This window comes from Macaca mulatta, chromosome 7 (genome assembly GCF_049350105.2).
Source record: "Macaca mulatta isolate MMU2019108-1 chromosome 7, T2T-MMU8v2.0, whole genome shotgun sequence".
Taxonomy (NCBI): Eukaryota; Metazoa; Chordata; class Mammalia; order Primates; family Cercopithecidae; genus Macaca; species Macaca mulatta.
This window is the reverse complement of record NC_133412.1, coordinates 161111868-161134969: the sequence shown is the minus strand read 5'-3', so window position 1 is coordinate 161134969 and position 23102 is coordinate 161111868.

Below are 23102 nucleotides of genomic sequence, written 5' to 3'. Positions count from 1 at the left end.
AGGATAAAAGAAAAAAGAAACCCATTGAAAGGACAGCAGCTTCAAAAATGGAAGGAACATCAGCCCACAACGATGAGAAAGAACCAGTGCAAGGACTCTGACAATTCAAAAAGCTAGAGTGTCTTTTTTCCTCCAAAAGACTGTGCTAGTTCTCCAGCGAGGGTTCTGAACTGAGCTGAGATGGATGAAATGACAGAAATAGAATTCAGAATATGGATAAGACTGAAAAGCATCAAGATGCAGTACACTGAAACCCAATCCACCAAAGCTAAGAATCACAACAAAATGATACAGCAGCTGACAGACAAAATAGTCAATATAGTAAAGAACAAAGATACAGCATACCAGAATCTCTGGAACACAGCCAAGGCAGTGTTAAGAGGGACATTTACAGCACTAAATGCCTACATCAAAAATTTAGCAAAATCTCAATTTAATAACCTAACATCACAACTAAAAGAACTAGAGAACCAAGAGTAAACCAAGCCCAAAGCTAGCAGAACACAAGAAATAACCGAAACCAGAGCTGAACTGAAGGAGAAGACTGAGACAAGAAAAATCATTTGAAAGGTCAACAATTCAAGGAGTTGTTTTTTTTAAAAAAATTAATAAAATACACCACTAACTAGACTAATAAGGAAGAAAAGAGAGAAGATCCAAATAAACACAATTAGAAACAACACAGGGGATATTACCACTGACCCCAAAGAAATATAACCATCGGAATATTATGAAAACCTCTATGCACATAAACCAGAAGATCTAGAAGAAATGGATAAATTTCTGCATGCATACATCCTCACAAGACTGAACTAGGAAGAAATTGAATCCCTGAACAGACCAGTAGCAAGCTCTGAAATGGAATCAGTAATAAACAGCCTACCAACCAAAAACAGCCAAGTACCAGATAGATTCAAAGTCAAATTCTACCAGATGTACAGAGAGGAGCTGGTACCATTCCTATTGAAACTATTCCAAAAAATTAAGGAGCAGGGACTCCTCCCAAATTCATTCTGTGAGGCCAGCATCATCTTGATACAAAAACCTGGAAGAGACACAACAAAGAAAACTTCAGGCCAATATTTTTGATAAACATTGATGCAAAAATCTTCAACAAAATACTGGCAAACCAAATTCAGCAGCACATCACAAAAAGCTTATCCACCACCATCAAGTAAGCTTTAGCCTTAGGATGCAAGGTTGGTTCAACATATGCAAATCAATAAATGTGACTCATCACATAAATAGAACTAAAGACAAAAGCCACATGATTATCTCAGTAGATGCAGAAAAGGCTTTAGATAAAATTCAACACCCCTTCATGTTAAAAACTTTCAGTAAACTAAGTATTGAAGAAACAGTCCTGAAAATAATAAGAGCCATCTATTAAAAACCCACAGCCAACATTACAATAAATAGGCAAAAGCTGGAAGCATCCCCCTTGAAAACTGGCACAAGACAAGGATGCCCTTTCTCACCACTCCTATTCAATATAGTATTGGAAGTCCTGGCCAGAGAAATCAGGCAAGAGAAAGAAATAAAGGGCATCCAAATAGAAGGAGAGGAAGTCAAATTATTACTATTTGCAGATGACATGATTATATCTAGAAAACCCCATAGTCCTGGCCCAAAACTCCTTAACCTGATAAACAATTTCAGCAAAGTCTCACAATACAAAATCAACATAAAAAATTGCTAGTATTTTTATACATCAACAACAGTCAAGGTGAGAGCAAAATCAGGAATGCAATCTCATTCAGAATTGCCACGAAAAGAATAAAATACCTAGGAATACAGCTAACCAGGGAGGTGAAAGATGTCTATGATGAGAATTACAAAACACTGCTCAAAGAAATCAGAAATGACACAAACAAATGGAAAAACATTCCAGACTCATGGATAGGAAGAATCAACATCATTAAAATGCCCAAAGCAATTTATTGATTCAATGCTACTCCTATCAAACCACCACTGACATTCTTCACATGACTAGAAAAAGTATTTTAGAATTCATATGGAACCAAAAAAGAGCCTGAATAGACAAGGCGATCCTAAGAAAAAGAACAAATCATGCTACCCAACTTCAAACTGTACTACAGAGCTACAGTAACCAAAATAGCATGGTACTGGTACAAAAACAGACACATAGACCAATGGAACAGAATAGAAAGTCCAGAAATAAGGCTGCACACCTACAACCATCTGATCATCAACAAACTTGACCAAAAAAAACGATGAGGAAAGGACTCCCTATTCAATAAATGGTGCTGGGATAACTGGCTAGCCATATACAGAAGATTGGACCCCTCCCTTATACCATATACAAAAATCAGCTCAAGATGGATTAAAGACTAAAATGTAAAACCCAAAACTATAAAAACCCTGGAAGACAAACTCTGGAAGGCAATAACATTCTGGAATAGGAATAGGCAAATATTTTATGATGAAGATGCCACAAGCAATTGCAACAAAAGCAAAAATTGACAGTTGGGATCTAATAAAACTAAACAGCTTCTGCACTTTAGCAAAAGAAACTGTCAACGTGGTAAACAGACAATCTGCCAGATGGAAGAAAATTTTTGCAAACTATGCATCTGACAAAGGTCTAACATCTAGCATTTTTATAAGGAGCTTAAGCAAATTTACAAGAAAAAACAACCCCATTAAAAAGTGGGTGAGGGACATGAACAGATACTTTTCAAAAGAAGACACACATGCAGCCAAGAAGTGTATGAAAAAATGCTCAAGATCACTGATCATTAGAGAAATGCAAATCAAAACCACAAAGAGCTACCATCTCACACCAGTCAGAATGGCTATTATTAAAAAGTCAAAAAATAACAGATGCTGGAGAGGTTGTAGTGAAACAGGAACACTTATACACTGTTGGTGGGAGTATAAATTGGTTCAGCCACTGTGGATGCCACAGCAGTGTGGTAATTCCTCACAGAGCTAAAAACAGAACTACTATTTGATCTAGCAATACCATTCCTGGGTACATACCCAAAGGAATATAAATCATTCTATCATAAAGACACATGCACACGTATGTTTATTGCAGCACATGATTCCATGTCTTTGCTATTCACAAAGTGATATTCACAATAGCAAAGACATGGAATTAACCTAAATGCCCATCAATGGTAGACTGGATTAAAAATTGTGGTACGTACACACCACAGAATACTATGCAGCCATAAAAAGAACAGTATCCATACCTGCTCGGGATCGACGTGCAGTGGAGGACATGCCTGGTTTTCTATCTGGCTGTGCTGGGAGAGAAGAGGAAGGCACATTTGGAAGGCGGATATTTGTCATCTTCTTATTTAATTCCTCCTGTTCCAATTCTTCAAGTTCTGCCATCAACTCATCCTGAACACAGGAGAAAGGAAGAATTACGAAGTTAACGTTTCAAGACGTGGGTTTCCTCAAACACAATAACAAGAACATCTGCTACCCAATTGATATGTGAGAACCCAGTGAAATGGAATATTTATTTTAAAACTAAGTCTTTTTTCCAACACTGAGCAATGATTAAAAAATGAATATTCAAAAAAAAAAAAAAAAGAACAGTATCATGATCTTTGCAGGAACATGAATGGAGCTGGAGACCATTATCCTTAGCAATCTAATGCAGGGACAGAAAACCAAATACCACATGTTTTCACTTATAAGTGGGAGGTAAATGATGAGAACACAGGGACATCTAGTGGGGAACAATAAACACTGGGGCCTACCTGAGGGTAGAGGGAGGGAGGAGGAAGTGGATCAGGAAAAGTAACTAACGGATACTAGGTTTAATACCTGGGTGATGAAACAAACCCCCATGACACGAGTTTGCCTATATAACAAACCTGCACATGTAACACTAAACTTGAAAGTTTAAATAAATAAATAAATAAAAAATAAGCAGGACTGTTGATTATGGCAGTTGTCTTATTCTCCAACTCATGCAGATTGCAATTAGTAAGTAATAGTAATAAGAGAAAACATTGCTTTTGTAAACTTGGGAATTACAAGTGTTTTCAGGAATGCTATAAACCAGGAATCACAAAGAAAGAATTTCAAAATATTACTACAAACATTATTTAAATGGCAGAGAAGCAGTGAAAACAGTATTGATAGACAAATGACAAACCTGGAAAGTATTCATAAGATATGTTTAGCATGGTTTAACATTTAGTGTTCAGTGTTCAGTTATGGATTATGGAACCCACTCTGGTTCTTTATGTAGGAAATAATTTAATGTACAGAATTAGGTGATTATTAAATAATTGTAAGGGCCAAAGGAGAAAATTTTCAAACTAGCCTGCCAAGCCAACTGCTGCTCTGGTTCACCTAGGAGGCTGCTGAGGAGGCTGTGATCTCTTCTGCTGGTCATTGTCACAGGGCCACAGCTGTAAGCCACAGATCAGGAAGCTGTGGCCAGAACTGTTGGATCATGGGCCACACCAAGCCCTTTGACTCCACAGCAGCAAAAGTGAGTAACATATGTGCCTCATGGACTGACTTTCTCTCTCAAGGCTCCTGCCATTATGTCCAAGTGGTGGAATAACATCACATTTGAAGTGTTAGCTGCAAGGGAGTCTGGAAAATGTGGGTTTTACCTCTTCTGGAATGGGAGGTTAGGACAGGTGCTGAAGGAGCTAATTTTCTCTACTTCCCATAATTATGCACACTAGCATGTACATAGAGCTGTGAAAAGTGAATCAGGAAAATATGAACACCCTTATATAAAAAGCAGGCAAAGGAAAAAACAGGTAACTCAAAGAAAATCAAGATGTCAATAGAAAGGAAAGGCTGTGCAACCTTATTATGGCAAGAACTGCAACTGAAATCGGCAATGACAAATCTGGTATTGTCCAAGATGCGGCAGATGAGGCACTTTTATACCACTGTAAACAACCTTTATAAACCTTTGTAAAGGGCAGAGAAAATCATCTGATTGAATAATCCCACTACAAGGAGTGTCTGCTAAGGAAGGAGGTAACCCAGGAGGTTGAGAGGTGGTATATGCAAGCATGTCTATGAGAGTATTGATTGTAGTTGCAAAGTTTTGCAAACTAATTGCTCATCAAAAAGGGACTGAGTAAATAAATTATAGCACATGTACACCACAAAATATTATACTGCCTTTGAAGAAGAGTAGCATTGCTCAGAGATGGTATCATGGGTCAACTAAGTACATAAACTTTGGAAGCAGAGTGCAGTTGATTCTACCGCTTAGTAGCTGTGTGATCTTGGGAATTAATCTTTTAATGCATCACTTTTGCTACTTGTAAACCAGAGATAGTAACAGTAAAATAGGCATAATCATAACAGATAGTAACTTACTTGGCTGGAGTATTATGATAATTAAATGAAGTTATACAATATTTTCTCTTTCATTTTCAATGAATATTAATTTTTGTTATGTTTATTGCTAAAGATTAATGACCATAGCAATTTTGAGTAATGTGGTTTCAGAAGATCAAATACAGTATGATCCCATTTGATATAGAAAGCAGTGTATATATGAGCACGCACACGTAAGTAAGTGTGTTCAAAATCCTAACAGAGGTCCTCTTTGAATGGAATTTCAGGTGATTTTACATTATTTGCACTGTCCTGTATTTGTGTATGTATAAGTACATGTGTTTACGATGTGTCATGTAGCATTTCTAAAAAGCTATTTTAAAAGTTATTTAAAAGACAAAAGGCCGGGGTTGGAATTCTCTCCTTTTATTATTTGGACTAAAGTAAGACATAGCCTCCACTGGCAGACAGGGCTCCCAGGTCCCTGAAGAGAAGCGGAGAGTGTCAGCCAAGCCTGGAAACTCACTGCACTGCAGCAGGGAGCCTGGGCTCTCCTAGCAGGAGTCAGGCACCAGCTCAGATCACCATGGCAACCATGTGGAAAGTTAAGAAGTTTTGAAGAAAGAAAATGCCTCTCTTTATCATTAATCACATAAAAATAAGAAGCTTTTAATTTTAATTTTATATTTTTTGACAGCAACCCTCTTAACTCCATCCCCAGAGTCCCAGAGCAAGAATTCCAATCCTTTGACCATAGGTCCAAACAACAAATGGATGATTTGGCATATGAGATCCTTTTATAAACAGTCCTCTTTGGCAGGCTTTTCTTGTTCTGATGACCTGTGGGCTCTACGGAGATTATTGTTTAATAAGCACGTTGGAAATGAGCAATCCATATGAGTGGTCCCTTCTTCAAAACAGAATTAGGAAACCTTTGAGTAATTTGAAAGTTGACTTGGAACCTGCATGAGGGGGAACCCGTGCTTCTGCATCTCTCATGGGTGATGATTAGCTCCTGTCTGACTGTCCTGATAGGTGTCTGTCCTCATCCAGAAGACAAAGGAGGCATCCTTCAGACAGAAGCTAAAGAGAGATAACAAATGCTTCCTAATGATTATAACTATATAGAGAGCAGGCTATATAGCTACAATCATTAGGAAGTGTTTGTTTTGAGCCCAAAATATGCTTTTCTAAAACTTTCGTCAACTAATTCTGATTCCAGATCAGAATCAACTCTGAGAAGGTCTAATTCTTATCCCACTCCAAAGCCCTTTGAATAGATAAAGGCCACTTCTCAGGACTGTTTGGGAAGAAGTATGTATTCTCTCTGACAGGGGATTTTAGGAGTTCTTTGGTACTAGTGGTGTAAAAATAAATCGGACACTTCCATTTATAGTCTTGTTTGAAGAACTAATGTAGTCTCTCCTCACCTCTCCCCTAACATTGTCCTTTTGATCTAATTTGTCTTCGAAAGTCAGGACAAATGTCCTGCCTATGTGTTCCCGGTTCTCTGAAGAGAACTGCTTGCTCTGTTGCTGCTCATTCCCCCTGTGGTGTGAGGATTTGTTTCCAGATCCACCTCCTTCCCTAAACCAACAGTCACTCAAGGGTTGATGGGCACAGCATCCACCTCAGATTCTCCAGTGCCTGGCCTGCTCTGGGATGTCAGATGTACAGTGCTACTGGTACAAAAGGCAGGGAGACAAGACCCTCATATCTGGCACCTCTGCCAGTGCAGCCCAAGATGACATTCATTTCCTGATCTGCTAGTGTCTTAGTCCATTTTGGCTGCTATAACAAAATGCCATACACAGGTATAGGTCTCCCCAAAAGATCCCTTCAGCTGGTGAGGATGCCTCCTGGGAGAGGGGTCCCTGAGGTCTCTGGGGGAGCTGAGGAGGTAGGGAAAGCACAAACCCAGCAGGGTTTATGTTAGGGGTACTGTGCAGCAAGGAGGCTCTGCAGACCCTCCTCCCTCTGAGAATCCACAAATGTGTTCCCAAGGGCCCCTTACACATAAAGTGGACTGGTGTCCAGGCAGGGGTAAACAAACAAATAGAGGCAACCAACAAAATGGAGCTGGCAGACTGACCAGAGGCAGCTCAGGAATTGGCATCCAGGCCAACTCTCTCTATCCTTCTGCCCCAGCACCACAGCAGTGGGAACCAGAAAGAGAAAGAGAGAGTGAGCCAAGTCCCTCTGTCCCAAGTCTCGTCTGCCTGTGGGGAGGGATTTGAATCAAACATGAGTTTGCAAAGCTACAATGAAGACAAGTCTTTAAGAACTGGAATTACACTGTTTTAATAATTGAAAGTGACCAAGAAGTGATGGAACTGGGTTGAGATATTACTAAAATCCCCTTTCTTCCAGTAGGGAGGTGTTTGCAGAGCAGACTCTTTGCTGCAGGAAAGTTACTGGGGAAAGTAAGACCATTTTATTTTTATAACAATGAGTGAAACCACTGGAGAATCAGCCTCTTTGGGTATTGTATTATGCCATTCTTATGCTGCTACAAAGAAGTACCTGAGGTTGGGTAATTTATACAGAAAAAAAGGTTTAGTTGACTCACAGTTCTGCAGGACTTATAGAAAGTATTGTGCTGGCATTTGTTCCTGGTGAGACCTCAGGAAGCTCCTAATCATAGTCAAAGGTGATGGGGGAGCCAGCATGTCACATGGCGAGAGGTAGAGCAAGAGGGGGTGGGGAGAGATGCCAGGGTCTTTTAAATAACATGTTTCACATGAACTCAGAGCAAGAACTCACTCATTACCATCAGGGTGGCACCAAGCCATGACCCTTAACACCTCCCACTAGGCCCATCTCCAACACTGGGGATCACAGTTCAACATGAGATTTGGAGGTGGCAAACATCCAAACCATATCAGGTATGTCTATAAACAATCCAGGAGCCCACAGAACGGTGCCCTCATGGAAGGCTGCTGGGAGGCTGGTCACTTCCCCATTTTTAGAAGGTTACCTTGGAGTCATCAGTCTGGTGAATGAGGCTGAGAAGTGACAGCTCCTTCCTTACTGCAGGTATGAGGCATAGCGATGGTGTGGAAGAGGCAAGATCTGACTAAGGGAAGGAGATTCATCAAGAGTGTACGATGGAGTTACCCAGCCAAGCAGCTAGGATGAGACATGTCCCTGAAACAATAACCATTTGGAAGAACTTAGGATTATAGGAAAGTTGGAAAGCCTGTTCATTCATCCATCCATCCACCCATGTGCCTCCCACCCTGTGTTTCTCTTTTGCAACATTTATCACACACGCATAAATATTTGTGTAACTCTGGTTTACTGTCTGCCTCCTGCACTAGACGATATGCTCCCAAGAACACAGCCATGTCTCTTGGGCTCCACACTAGATCTCCATCCCCAGTCCAATAATGGGTGTGTGGCAGGCACTCAATCAATATTTATTAATTGAATGGATAAATGAACACTTAATCGTGGTCATTAAAATAATGTTCTTTAAATTGCCAGCTTTATTGTAAGCTAAATGTCATAGTCTCAGTAGGATATGATCCAAAATAAGATCACGTTTCTAAGTATCCATATTGTAAGCTCTACACTGTCTTGACTGTAGAATTCCAGTCCCCAGAGTAATTCTAAGAGTTGTCTGAAGGGCTGTCTCTCAACTGTGCTCAAGACTGGTTCTCTCCATTGTTCTCCAGCCTGCCTGTGACATGCCCACACTGCTGCCCCACTTCCTGGTGGGCCTTAGGGGTGCCTCTCCAGGAGCAAGGCTGCCCTGTGCTCATGTCCCTCTCCAGTACCCCCATCCTGGCTTTGGGGTGAGCATGAGCTTCTTTCTCCCCTTTGCCCTTTCATCTCTAGCTGGGACCAAGTTTGTCCTCTAATTCCTGGTAGCACTTTACAGACCCCAAAACCACAGAGAACAACTTAAAGCCTCCACTAGTCACTATATACAAACTCCCAAGCTTAGGACTATCTCATACAGTCTCTCTTAGGTCCACTTCCCTGCCTACCTCTAGACTAGACACCACAAGTGAAGGACAGCTCCTCCTCCAGCACTGGGAAGACCCCAGGCACCTTCCTTCCTTAGGCTCAGAACACACTTCCCTTAGCACTCAGAGAGAAGCGAGAGTTTGTGGGTGGTTTTGTTCTTATTTTTTTCCTCTCCTTAACTTAGAGCCCATAGCTCTGCTGAAAGAAACCCCCGATGCGCATTATTTACTGAAACAGTCTGGAACGTCAGCATTCCAGTTCCTCCACACAGCTCTTCCCTAGTGGTAACATGTGGAAACTGCTTATGTGGGGTAGTTTTCCTAAACCAAAATATGGTCTTCCCTGCAAATAAATTCAAACCTCCTCCCTTCGAAGGCAGAAATCATTTGCAGCATCAAAAGTGTTTAATCCATTTTCAACGAAAACCATCCCATTACCTTATTATTATTACAATCCTTGTCTTTTGCAGGACATTCACTTGGATGTCAAATTCTAACACTTCTGTTAGAAATCCAGTCACTGTTTTGTACTTTTATCTCATATTCATTTATTGTTTGTTTAACAAACATTTATTGAACATTTTCGAAGTCCCTGTTTTCATGGAATTTACATTTGAGAACAGGGATCAATTGGCCAACTTTTTCTGTAAATACCGGACAGTAAATATTTTAGACTTTACTGGCCATACAATGTGTTGCAACTACTCAACTCTGCCATTATAGCCCTAATGCAGCCAGAGATAATCTGCAATGAGTGGTGCAAGAGAAAAATCTTGCAATGCATGCTTGTTAAAAATGGCAAGACAGATTTTATTCAAGCTACTGTAGTAAGTAAGAGGGACTTCAGTATAGAATTGCTCAGTTCCAAACATAGCACAATGAGGGGGTTAGGGGATGGAAAATTGCTAAGAGAAACTTGATTAGACATCAGGGGAAGAAGGATTCTTGCCAAACGAACCTAACAACAGAATTCTTAGGACTTAGATATCAAGGGTGAAGGGTGAAGGGTGAGGAATTTGATCAGGTATTAAGGATGGGAGGATTTTTGCTGAACTGACTTAGCAGGATTCTTACTAAAACTGGGCTCTGGGGGCTGAGGGCAGGAAGGCAGGCTAAGGTCAAGCCCTGGTTGAGAAGTGGGCTCAGAAGAAACTGAAGTTTGGCCAGGGAGACAGTCTTTGTGAAGGGGCATGCATGCCTTCCAATAGAATTTTGTTTATAACACAGGTGGTGAGCCTAGGGGCTGCAGTGTGCTGACTGCTGTTCTGGACTATACAACCGCTACATAATATGGCAGGTATGACTAAGTGCTAAGAATTAAAAAAAAAAAAAAAAAAGAAAATGATAAATGGCAAGGGCCAGATCGTATAGCAATTTATGCTGAGTAAGATAAGAAATCCTTGGAAGGTTTGAACAGGGAAATGGCTTGATTTGACTCACAGAAGATGTGGCTGTTGTGCGCAGCACACTGCAGAAGGTATGGACACTTGGAGGCCAGCTGGGAGGTGACTGCAGTGATCCAGTAGCCAAGACATGGTGGTTGGTACCGAAATGGTAGTGATGAATGAGGTGGTAAAAAGTGGTTGGATTCTAGACACAATTTAGATGGTAGAACCAGCAGGCTTTGCTGATGGTCCAGATATAAGGTATATGAGAAAGAGCTAAGTTCAAGGATGACTCTAAGATTTTAGCCTGAGCAGTTGGAAAAATGGCTTTTCCATCTACTGAGATGAACAAGAGCAAGGAGGAGCATGCTTTGGGCAGAGACCAAGGGTTCTATTTGGGACATGTGAAGTCTAAGATGCCTATCAGACATCCAGATAATATGCTGAGTAGGCAGTTGGATATCCTAATTTGAGATTAAGGTGAGGGGTCTGTTTGGTGTTACAAATTTGAGTGCTATCAGCCTATGGATGGTTCTTGGAAGTATGAATGAGATTTGATGTAGAAGAGAGCCCCAAGGATTGAGCCCTGGGATGTTCTGGTGTTTAGAGGTCAGGGAGAGGAGACAGATGGTAGGAGAGAGACAAGGGAGAAGGAATTGAGGGGAAGAGCTTCTTGGGGCATCTAATGCTGCCCATGAGGTGACCAGGATGAGGCCTGAGAATGTCTACTTCTCAGACCTTGCACCAGGCTTTCTATGAGTGGATGCTAGAGCAGTAGGAGAGCTCTGAAGATTTCCTCCAGGAATGTGCATTTCATTTCCCTCTGCAGTTTCCAGCCACTGCTTTCAGAGATCTCCCAAGCCATCACTCTTTGCAAACGCCTTGTCACTAGACAAGTTGAATTTCCTTCGTGACTTGGCAACTTGGCAGGGAAATGATACCTCCCAAATTGCTCATAATCCTTGGCTAAGCTTCTCCCTTTGTACTGAAAAAGGAAGCCGGCAGAGTCACAGAATGATTTTCAGAATGAACAGGAACATTTACTGAGAAAAACGTGGGCACATCATAAACCCGCACACCCCTTTACCCTATTCCCTGGGCAGGAGGGATGAAATCTTGAAGTCTCTGCCAATATGGCATTTTTCCTCTCACAGGGTAAAAGCACAACTATGCCTGAGAGGTGTAGGAAGCCTCCTGGCTTTCATATGGAGGTAAAAGTTACAGGACTGGTCTTCCATGAGTGTGTGAGTGTGTGTATTTATGGGCAAATGTGGGATGACAGGAGAGTGGGCAGAGGCGAGAGAGAATGACCTGGTCAAGGAAAGCAAGGAAAGACCAAAGCAGAAGACGCTGGTGACGGAGGCAGCAGGCTTTTTTTGTGCATCACCTTGAGTGTTTTTGACCCAGAATTGGCCCCATGTTTAAGATTATGGATCCAGGAAATCCATCCCCTCCTTCCTCTCTTCTCTTTTTGCAACAGCAAAGATGACATTTAGCTCTTTGGGCTTGCATCTGCTGATGCCTTTGTTCTATTTTCTTCCTGCCCTATTCAATTTGGGTATTGGTGTGAGAGATGAAGGTTTGAAAGTGACACTCCAGCTGTTCCCTCCATGCCACTTCTGCTGAATTATCTTGCAGTCCCCACCACTTGGCATGGCTTTCTCCAGTTCCCGCCAAGGACAGTCTTCAGCAGGCCCCTGTTTTGACACGGACTCATGCTCTTGGCACCTCCTGTCAACAGTTTTCTTGGATTATTGAACCTCTGTCTGTCTTCTAGGCTTCAAATCTTGTGGTTGGTGGATCATCGGCTGTCCCTCAGTACAGTTGAGAGCCACAGAATTGATGGGGCCTCTAGATGGTTTGGGTTCCAAGCCAAACAATATACAGGTATGCCCTGTGTGTGTTCAACACAGCTCAGGCCAGCAAAGTATTTAGATTAGGGAGATGCTCATAAAGATGGATTGTTTTTTGAATTATTTAATGATTATTTTTGTTACTGAGCTTTATCAAATCAGAGTATAGCATTTGTTGATTGTCCTGGCTACTAGATATCTAGTTGCAAAAAAGTAGGTAGGGAAGAAAGAGTTTTGTGGGTGGTAGAATAATGTATTATTTTCACATCTGCTACCAGAATTATTCTCAAGATGGAAACTATTTTAGGAAAGTATCTTGACAAGTCATTTGGGGATGTGACGGGGAGCACTGAGGGCTTGCAGGAGTTAAGACAACCAAAGGAATTTCAAAATTGTTGTGCGTTAGATATTGAGGCTTAGGAACAAGGAGAAAAGAGAGAGGAGCTAGTGCGGTGGCCAGAGGCCAGTGAAGTGCTCCTGTTAGTGGAAAGGAGGGCTAAGGAATGTGCCCGGAGATGATAAATGGTCAGTTTGAAGGGGCTGCATTTTAGTCATGTAACTCTTGCACCTCTTGCAGTTCTCTGAAATTCTCAGTCAAGTGCATTGCTCACCCAAATGCACAGCTTCCGTAAGTGATGTGCATGTGTATGTGTGCCCATATGTGTGCATGCATGTGTGTGAATTTAAGCATGTGTGTGTACATGTGGTGAATATGTATATGTGCGCGTGAGAGAGGGAGACACACGGAAAGAGACAGAGACCGAAACAGAGAGACAGAGAATGGTTTGTGTAGATGGAGAGACCTGAGCTGCTCCTTAGGAGGGTGGTTGCAGTGCAGAACAGGGAATGGATGAGGAGATAATACAGAAGTAGAGTGAATTTCACAGAAGCAGAATTCTAAATCAGAGGTGGCAGAAAGGCATGCATACACAGATATCTTATCTTGTGGTGGGGGGTTGAGATGAAATGGGAGTTAGAGCCAATCTTATTTAGATCATAAAGGGCATGGTGATGCCGGTTACGCATTCTGCAAGCTCCATTAACTCTTGGTAAAACACACATGCCTGAGGCTAATAGATTTATATCCAACCATAGCTGTCCTCCACTCTCGACAAAGCAAATAATCCAGATTGTTCCTTTGCCTTTATTCCTCTCCAGTTGCCATTTTATGGCAACTTTTCATCTCTTCCTTTATCAGAGACACTGTAATCTCATTTTAGCAGACAAAATGGTAAGAGGTAAGTGTGTGATTTTATGCAATGGCTTGGGATATCTAACCCGTTCAATAGGATTTTCATTTAGGGCATTGAAAGTGTAATTTAATAAAGCAACTTGGTTTACATAGAAGTACTAGGACACTAGTTGTATACGACATATTCTATGTTCGTGTAAGTTTCTGAAATGGCAAACAACAAAACACTAGTACAGTGTTTTCCTGAGTCTTAAAAGGCTCTGTAGAAGTGAATTAATCTTATCACACCCCACATTCTCTTTGGAGGGGATCGACACTATCCTTTCCCTAGTCCACTATAGTATATATCATCATTAGTATGTATCAGCTGCAGAGACTGAGCCATGAAATACAAATCAGGTAAGAAATATATTAGGGAGGAATCATATAAATTGTATTTCCAGAGTAAAAGAAATGCAGTGCAAATTTAAAATTCACAGTGAAGCTATCACAGCTATTTAGAATGCACTAAAAGTACATTTTAATAAGTATCACAGTTTACCTGTGGCCTATTAAATGCATTTTAGAGATAGGCAAAGTGAAAAGTGTAATCTGGTTTTAAGCACTTCCCACTAATATAAATCACCCAGATGAAGTATTCGGGCATGCTTGCACTGCAAAACGAGGAAGAAAACTTCACCAAACTTTTGTGTTACTGATACTCCTTACGGGCTTGGCCGTGTTAGAAATGAGTCATGTAATATAAGGGAAAATTCCTCCATGGGCTTTGAAGGCTGAACAGGCCCTCGGCTCTGTTTCTTGTTAGCTCTCTGATCTTGGGCAAATTACTTCTCTGGGCTGCAGATTGCCTGTGTGTAAAAGTAGATAGGTTAATTAATCCTATGAGTATTATTGTTTGGGTTAAATGAGATAATGCATACGAAGTGCTTAGCTCAAGTCTGGTATCTAGTACGTTCTCAAAAAATGATAGCTATTTTGTAAGCTTGTAGTCTTCTGGTCTCACCTGGCCATCCATGACCTGTGGGAGCAGGACTTTGCATGTACAGAGGAGCTGGAAGGGCCTAGGTTCAGGTTCAGGTTTCAAGTTACCAATGTTGGCTTAATCTCACAAAATCTCCACATGGTTGTAAAATGACCATCTTGTAAGACTATAGTGAAGAGTTAATGATATGATGTACATAGAAGTGGTAGCAAGGAGTCCTGGTTATACGGAGCACATTATAGCCTATATCCAGCTATTGATCTTTCCTGGTTTATGTGTTTGCCTGTCAAATCAAGGACTTGGAATAGATGATCTCTAAATTCCCTTTTCTCTTTAAAATATATATGGCACTTAAAAAGCCTTTAGCAAGGAGAATTTAATATTCCCTTTAGTTTCTATTTTTCCTCCTTTAGCATAAAAAAAAAAAAAGAATTATTGGAGCACATGCAGATAGATTAAGAAACCAAGTAACAGTGTTTGAAATTTACCAGTGGGAGCAAAAGGGTTAAAGGAAGCCAGAAGTGGGTCATATGAGGATGAGCAACGTGGTGCAGGTGCCTTGCTCTCCTGCTCTTCCCTGGAAAGGTTTATTTCACTATCCAATGCCTCTGCGTTTTATTTTCTCTAGACCAGTGGGCCTCAAGCTTTACTGCAAATTGCAATCACTTGGAGAGCTTTCAGACTACTTCAAAGTCCCAGAAGCACCTCCTACCAATTAAATCTGGGTGGATCCCAAACGTCAGTATTGTAAAAGCTCTCCAGGTGATTCCAATGTGCACCCCAAAATTAAGATCCATGCCCTCCAGTAAATGAAGGGCTCAGAATTATGAATCCCATGTGTCAGCTCCCCACTGAGTAGAGAGAGGCAACCCTTCTCTCCAAGACTTTTCAGATAGCACTGAGGACCTGATACCAACAGAGGAGGGTAAAATGAGGGAAATCTTGCAATCGTATTTTGTTTGCAATCCGGGCACAGTACTTGCTTTGTTCATAGGGTGATTACATACAATATATCTTAATGTGCTTTTGGGCAAGGACGTGCTTTAAGGATTGCCTAATGCCACTATTCATTGAGCAGAGGGAGAAACCGAGGTCAGAGAGAAGAAATGACTCATTCAGGCCTCACAGCTGAGAAAGAAGCCAGATTCTTTGCTTTGTCCTTCATTTCCTCTGTCGCAATTGCTGGTGAAGGAGTAAAGTAAAATGTCCCTGTCCAAATAGGAGTGTGTTTGTCACATAGCGGTGTTCATAATTGTCTCAGGAAAACAACAAAAAGAAAAAAATAAAAGGAAGTGACCTGTCAGTGTGTTTGTTTGAGGCCTCGTCCCTCAAAGATAAACACCATGGATCTAAAAAAAGGAGGCAGGTTGTTGCCCATCTGATGGCACTTCTTTCCAGGGGGACACATTTTCTCTTGTCACACTCTTCTCATTTTTAGACAAAAGCAGAAAAACAAATTCTCTTCCAGCTCACTGAGTGTGACTGACACATTTGAAAATATCTACTAAGACGGGAGGGATAGTGTGAAAAATACTCTGATCTAAGCTAAGATAAATCTATAGAGGTATTCAAAAAATTAGTCTCTTACAGAAAAATAGATGTCAGACACGAACCTTCAAACTTCGAATTCTTTCCTGACGATTTCCAGAAGACAGAAGACCCTCAGGTCTAAGAGATGTCCACTAGATGGCAGCATGACTACGGTTAAAATATCCGGCATTCTCCGGCACAGAAAAGAGGATTTATTATACTGAATGGAGATTGGAACTCAAAAGATTTTATGGATACAAATCTATTATTAAAGAATTCTAAACTATAGAATATATATCTCTCTCTATATAGGTGTATATAAAACTAATATAGAATTCTGAATACTATTGTGTACAGTATCATACTGTCATTCTTACTATAATTCTTACTGTCATTACTTAAATCGTATGTGATTTAAACAGGTTTGACATATAGCTAAAAGTCCTTTGTTGCCTACCATAACCTTTTCTTGGCCTATCTCAGCTTTTGCCTGGCTAAACTAAAACTACATTCTTCAAAGGGCAGGGAATGTTTACTTATTAAATGGCTCTAGTCGAAATCATCAGCCACACGGCTGTGTTCCTACTAATTATTCTTCTATCATGATTTTCACTCAGTTATAGGCAGTGGGCATTTTCTTCTTCTATAATTTAATATTAATGACAACTCCCAATTTTTGATATTTCATGGGTGCAATATGTTAAATAATTACATTTTTACAGAGTGCACGTCATGTGTGAGTTGTTGGGAAGGCAGAACAAGACTTTGACGGAGGTTGCACTCTAGTGGAATGTATCATGACTCATATATGAAGTGCACACCTTAGTAAAAAGTAAATTCTTTCTTCACAAGTCCTTTTAAGTTGAGATATCTATCCTATTGATTATGGAAAATTCTTTTGAAAATAGCTGGGTGATCTACAAACAGCCAAAAAGTTTGGACTGGAAAGCAAGTGTTGACTTTCCAAGTTTAAGGATTATTCAAAGAAGACTGAAGCCAGCCATGTTCACGGGGGAACCAGGTCCCCACCGCAGCTGTCTACTGTTGTCACCATCTGTCATGTTTAGGACACGTCCACATAGCCAAGACAGAGTAAATTAGAAATTGTAGACAGTCAATCTGGTTAATTTATTAGTTAGATAACTGAATATACATACAGACTGGTCAACCAGCAGCACAAGTTACCCTCCTAGATTTGGCAAGGTAATTCTTTCCTTTTTAAAGTACTTGGTTAATAAAGCATGTTCAGATATATCACATGTGAATTTCACAACCCTATTTTCAAAAAAGAGGCAATCTGCCCCAGCTTACATAGCTAGTCAGTAAAAAGAGAATCCAGAGGTAGAGTGGTAAAGCATATATCAAGTGCACATCAGAGGTCCAGTAAATTGCCATTTTACTGTGGCTACTGTTTACTAGAAGCCTGGTTTGGTACCCAGACAGTAGTCTTGTATCATGCTGTTTCCAGTTCAGTCATTTATGACTCGAGGTTTTCAGATGCTTCTATAAGCTCCTGTTTGGACTGTTTGTGCCTGATCTTCAAATTCTGCTCCCAGAGCCTTTGTACACCGAGTATCTTCTCAACTTGTGTTTTAGCGAGTTGAGGAAGGAGGGGGCATGCCTTGTCAATCTGTGGTTGGCAAGATCATAATCGAAACCACCATTGTTAGTGCGCAGAGTGTAAATTAAGCAACAGGCGTGTCCAAGGATAAAATGTGAGAAGACTATACCTCATGCTATTTGCCTGGAAAAGGCCTTTCTTGCTGCCATGAGTGGGTTTGGAGTGTGATGCTTGTTTATAACCTGGACAACGGGTGCTCTCACTGGTGCAGTGACTGTGAAAGAACACTGAAATGTTAAAGGGAAAAGCTGTTGTCCACAACCTTATAAAATGGGCTTCCTGTTTCCAACAACAACAGAAATAGACAAACAACAACAAAAAACCATAAAGAGTAAACACAGCACAATGATGGAAAAGTGTGAGCCAACGTGGAGGAAAGGTGCCAGGGTTTCTAGGGCCTGAATTTTCCACCAAGAAGCAAATATATTTAGAAAGAGGCAGCACCTTTTGACATTTGCTAAGTGACTTTGATGATTGCCTTTTCAACTGAGTTTCTGTAGTGAGCAAAGAGGGGTGTGAAGAAAAAGCAATTTTCCCAATGGGAGTATAAAATCCTTCAGACTAATGAAATGCTTTTTCTGGTTTAGAGATAACAACCCACTTTTGGGTTTTATGCCTAATATTGATTCTTTGTGTATTTTTTATAGAAGCCTTCACGAAATTCAGTTAATTGTATTTTATTAGACTGAGAGATTGTCTTTTTTAATATTCTCCAAACCTCCTCACTCATCGCTCCCCATCCCTTCTCCATTCTCCCTATCAATATTTTAACATTGATGGATAGTTTGTGGTCGTTTTTTTAAAAAAACAAAACTTGCTCTGCCTTTTCAATCTCCTCCTAGTTCGAATGGTTGCAAAAATGCTGAAAAAGCCAAGTTCCTTTAAGGAATAAGACACTGAAATATGGTCATTAAATCCTGATGGGTTTTTTATTCTGCATCCCATAATTTTAAGGAGAACCACTTTTCGAGATGGTTGGATAAATGCAACAAATATAATGAGGCGGAAGTGAGGTCCCAAGGCAGCTTTGCAATCTACAGGGCACTCAGTTTATTTAGTTGCAAACACTGTAAGCTATTAGGGTCTGTCTCACTAAGCAAAGATAACCCAGGAACAAAACACAGTAGACTTGGGGGAGTCAGCAGTTTGGTGGCTGCTGGTGGGGGCTGCTGTGTCTTCTATCTTTAAATGTCCTTGGTGTTTTATTTAGGGAAAGCATTATCTTGACAGAACTGCTTTGCTGTTAGGCAGTAAGATGAGTTACTTCTTGGGATAAAAGTTCTCATAAAAGAATTTGGACAAGAAGACTTTGTGGTTTATAGAAACTGTAATCTTCACTGAATGACTGGGGTGGGCATGGCAAGAGGAATTACATTTATAATTGCTTAAAGGACAAAAAGGTTCAGTTTGATTTAAACCCAGAACACGAAAGAATCATGATCATGAAAGGAAAGGGAGAGACAAGATATTATAGTGAAGAGTGCTGTCCTGAGATTTAGAAGACTTGGGTTTTAGTCCTGGTTGTGCTTAGTAGTCATATGTCCTTGGGCAAATCACTTAACTTCTCTGAACTTCAGTTTTTCTATCTATAAAATAGGGTCTTCCACAGGCATACAATGGACTAGGCTAAGCACTTCACACGTGCTACCAATTTTTGTTTTTTGTTTTTTTTTGGGACAGAGTCTTGCTCTGTCACCCAGGCTGGAGTGCGTTGGCTTGATCTTGGCTCACTGCAATCTCCGCCTCCTTGGTTCAAGTGATTCTCCTGCCTCAGCCTCCCAAGTAGCTGGGATTACAGGTGTGCTTCACCACGCCTGGCTAATTTTTGTATTTTTAGTAGAGACAGGGTTTCACCATGTTGGTCAGGCTGGTCTCGAACTTCTGACTTCGTGATCCGCCCGCCTCGGCCTCCTGAAGTGCTGGGATTACAGGCATGAACCACCATACCTAGCCAATGCTATCTAATGTAACTCTCTCAATTATTAGGTAGATTAAATTATGAGGTAGGTACTATTATTATTATTACTCTTATTACACAGATGAAGAAACTGAAGAATATAGAAGGTTGGTAACTTTCCTGAGTCACTGATGGGGGCAGAATTTGGACCTAGACAGTCTAAGACCGGTGTGTGAAACCACTATATATATATCACAGGACTACCATACCACGGGACCACTCTAGAGAGATGATCCTTGGCTTGTTTACCTGATTGTGGTATGAATAAGATAAGTTAATATTTGGGAAAAGTGTTCTATAAAATAAAAACTCACATGGATGTAAGAGAATATAATTTTTAATTTATTACTAAAAGCCTCCTGCTATGGTTTGAATGACGGCATCTCTTTATAAACTCATATTGAAAATTAACACCCATTGTGGTGGTATTAAGCTTTTGGGATGTGATTAAATGAAATCCCTCATGAATGGTTTGGTGCCTTATAAAAGGGCTGGAGGGAAGTAGCACAGGCCCTTTTTGCCCTTCCATCTGTTTCCCATGTGAGGACACAGTGTTCAAGGTGCCATCTTGGAGGCAGAGACCAGGCCCTCAACAGACACTAAATTTGCAACTTCTTGATCTTGGACTTCCCAGCCTCGAGGACTGTGAGAAATACATTTCTATTACTTATAAATTACTCAGTCTCAGGTATTTTGTTACAGTAGCAAAAACGAACTAAGACATCTTAATGTTAGATGTGGAGAGTGTCCATCCAAGATTGTAGACTCAAGCAGCTATAAGGCTACTTCACCGGATGGGTATATTAGTTTGCTAGGGCTTTTGCAACAAACCACCACCAACTGGGTAACTTAAAACAACTGAATTTTATTGTGTCTGTTCTGGAGGCCAGAAATTTGAAATCAAGGAGTTGGCGGGGCCGTGCTCCCTCTGAAGGCTGAGGATATAATCAGACATCTTTCCTAACTTTCTGGGAGCCTCAGGCATTCCCTGGCTGTAGATGGCCACCTTCTCCCTGTGTCTCATCACAATGTCTTCTCGTTGTGCCAGTCTGTGTCCAAATTTCCCCCTTTTATAATGGCACCAATCACGTTGGATTAGGATGTACCTCATCTTATCTTGATAATCTGTGAAGACTCTATTTCCAAATAAGATCACATTTACAGATATTGGGGATTAAGGGGTCAATCCTTAATGGTGGCACAATTCAACCCAAAACTCTGGTAAACGCGGGATGCAATTTGGAGTCAGACACACCAGTGTTCAAATCCAACCTCCACCATTTACTAATGCAAAGTGACTGTTAGTTTCCTATTGCAACTGTAACAAATTATACACATATAGTGACTTAAAACATCAAGAAGTTTAGTGTCTTATAGTTCTAGGTGTTCTACTGGGCTGAAATCAAGGTGTCAGAAGAGATGTATTCCTTATGGAGGTTCTAACGGAGAATCTTGTTTCCTTGCCTTTTCCAGTTTTTTGAGGCCACCTGCATTTCTTGGCTCATGGTCCCTTTCTCTATCTTCAGAGCCAGCAGTGTAATGCCTTCAAGTCTCTCTCTGAATTTGACTCTGACCTTCTTCCATCTTTTGTCTCTCGTCCTCCCTCTTCTATCTTTTAAGGATCCTTATGATTAACATTGGGCCCACCTGTATAATACAGTATAATATTCCCATGTCAAGAGGCTAAATATAATCACATCTGCAAAGTCTTTTTGCCATGTAAGAGACATATTTATAGGTTCCAGGGATTAGGACTTGGACATCTTTGGGGGGAATTATTCTTCCTACCACAGTGACTGTTCTAAGCCCCCTCTGTAAATCAGAAAACTTAGTGTTGTTATTTCAAAGTGTTGTTGAGAGGCCGGGTGCAGTGGCTTGTGCCTGCAATCCCAGCATTTTGGGAGGCCTAGGAAGGCGGATCACTTGAGGTCAGGAGTTCGAGACTAGCCTGGTCAACATGGTGAAACCCTGTCTCTCCTGAAGATACAAAAATTAGCCAGGCATGGTGGCATGTGCCTATAGTCCCAGCTATTGGGAAGGCTGAGACAGGCAAATTGCTTGAACCTGGGAGATGAAGTCTTCAGTGAGCCCAGATAGTGCCACTGCACTCCAATCTGGGCGACAGAGTCAGACTCTGTCTCAAAAAAAAAAAAAAAAAAAGTTGTTAAAATAAGTTATTATAGGCCGGGCATGGTGGCTCACACCTGTAATCCCAGCACTTTGGGAGGCCAAGGTGGGTGGATCACCTGAGGTCAGGAGTTTGACACTAGCCTGACCAACAAGGTGAAACCCTGTCTCTACTAAAAATACAAAAATTAGCTGGGCATGGTGGCAGGCAACTGTAGTCCCAGCTACTCAGGAGGTTGAGACAAGTGAATTGCTTGAACCTGGGAGGCGGAGGTTGCAGTGAGCTGAGATCGTGCCACTGCACTCCAGCCTGGGCAACGGAGTGAGACTCCATCTCAAAACAGTAAATAAATAAAATAAAATAAGTCATTCTTGTGGAGTACTCAACCCAGTGTCTGGCACAGAGTAACATTTCATTACATGTTACTTGTTAATAATATGACTGGTTTCATCCATGTTATGTTCTTATGGAAAAATTTCTTTTTAAATCCTTGTAAGTGGTGGGGAAACGTATGCAAAAATTCCTGATGTTTGTATGACTCTAAAGCAAAGCATGGATGTTCTGTTTTCTGAGCAATTGGTAAAGCTACTTGTACCTAATGAGGGTGGTGGCGGGTAGCGGGAGGGCTTGAACATCATTGCGTTGTCTACAATTCTGTCCGTTTGGTTCCCTATTCAATCAAGCAGCAATTACTAGGGATCACGCTTGGGAAAACAGCCAATTTAATTTGGTGATCTTAATACAGTTAAATATTCTATTTTTAGGTACCTTAATGTTTAAAACATTTTAATGACCACTGTAACACTTACTCTGTCACCTCCCAATCCCCAGCCTCAATTTAAATCTTTTTAGCGTGTTTAATGTATCTTATATAAGCAGCCTAAAGCCATACCAATAGAATGGAATAATAAAAATCATTGTTTTTTTATAACTACAATAACAATATAAATAATTGAAGAATACTTTATAGTTTTACAAAAGGCTTTTTCATAGCCTATCAAATAAATGACTGATTTGATGGTTGCACAAGCATTCTGGCGTGTGGACAGAGATTCTGACACTGGCCCTAGAATCAGACTGACCTACTTTCTAATCCTACTATTGCCCCTTGTGAAGTCTGTGACCGAAGCCTAGTCAAGACCTTCCCTGAGCCTCAGTTTCCTCCTGTGTTAAATGCAAACATCAGAG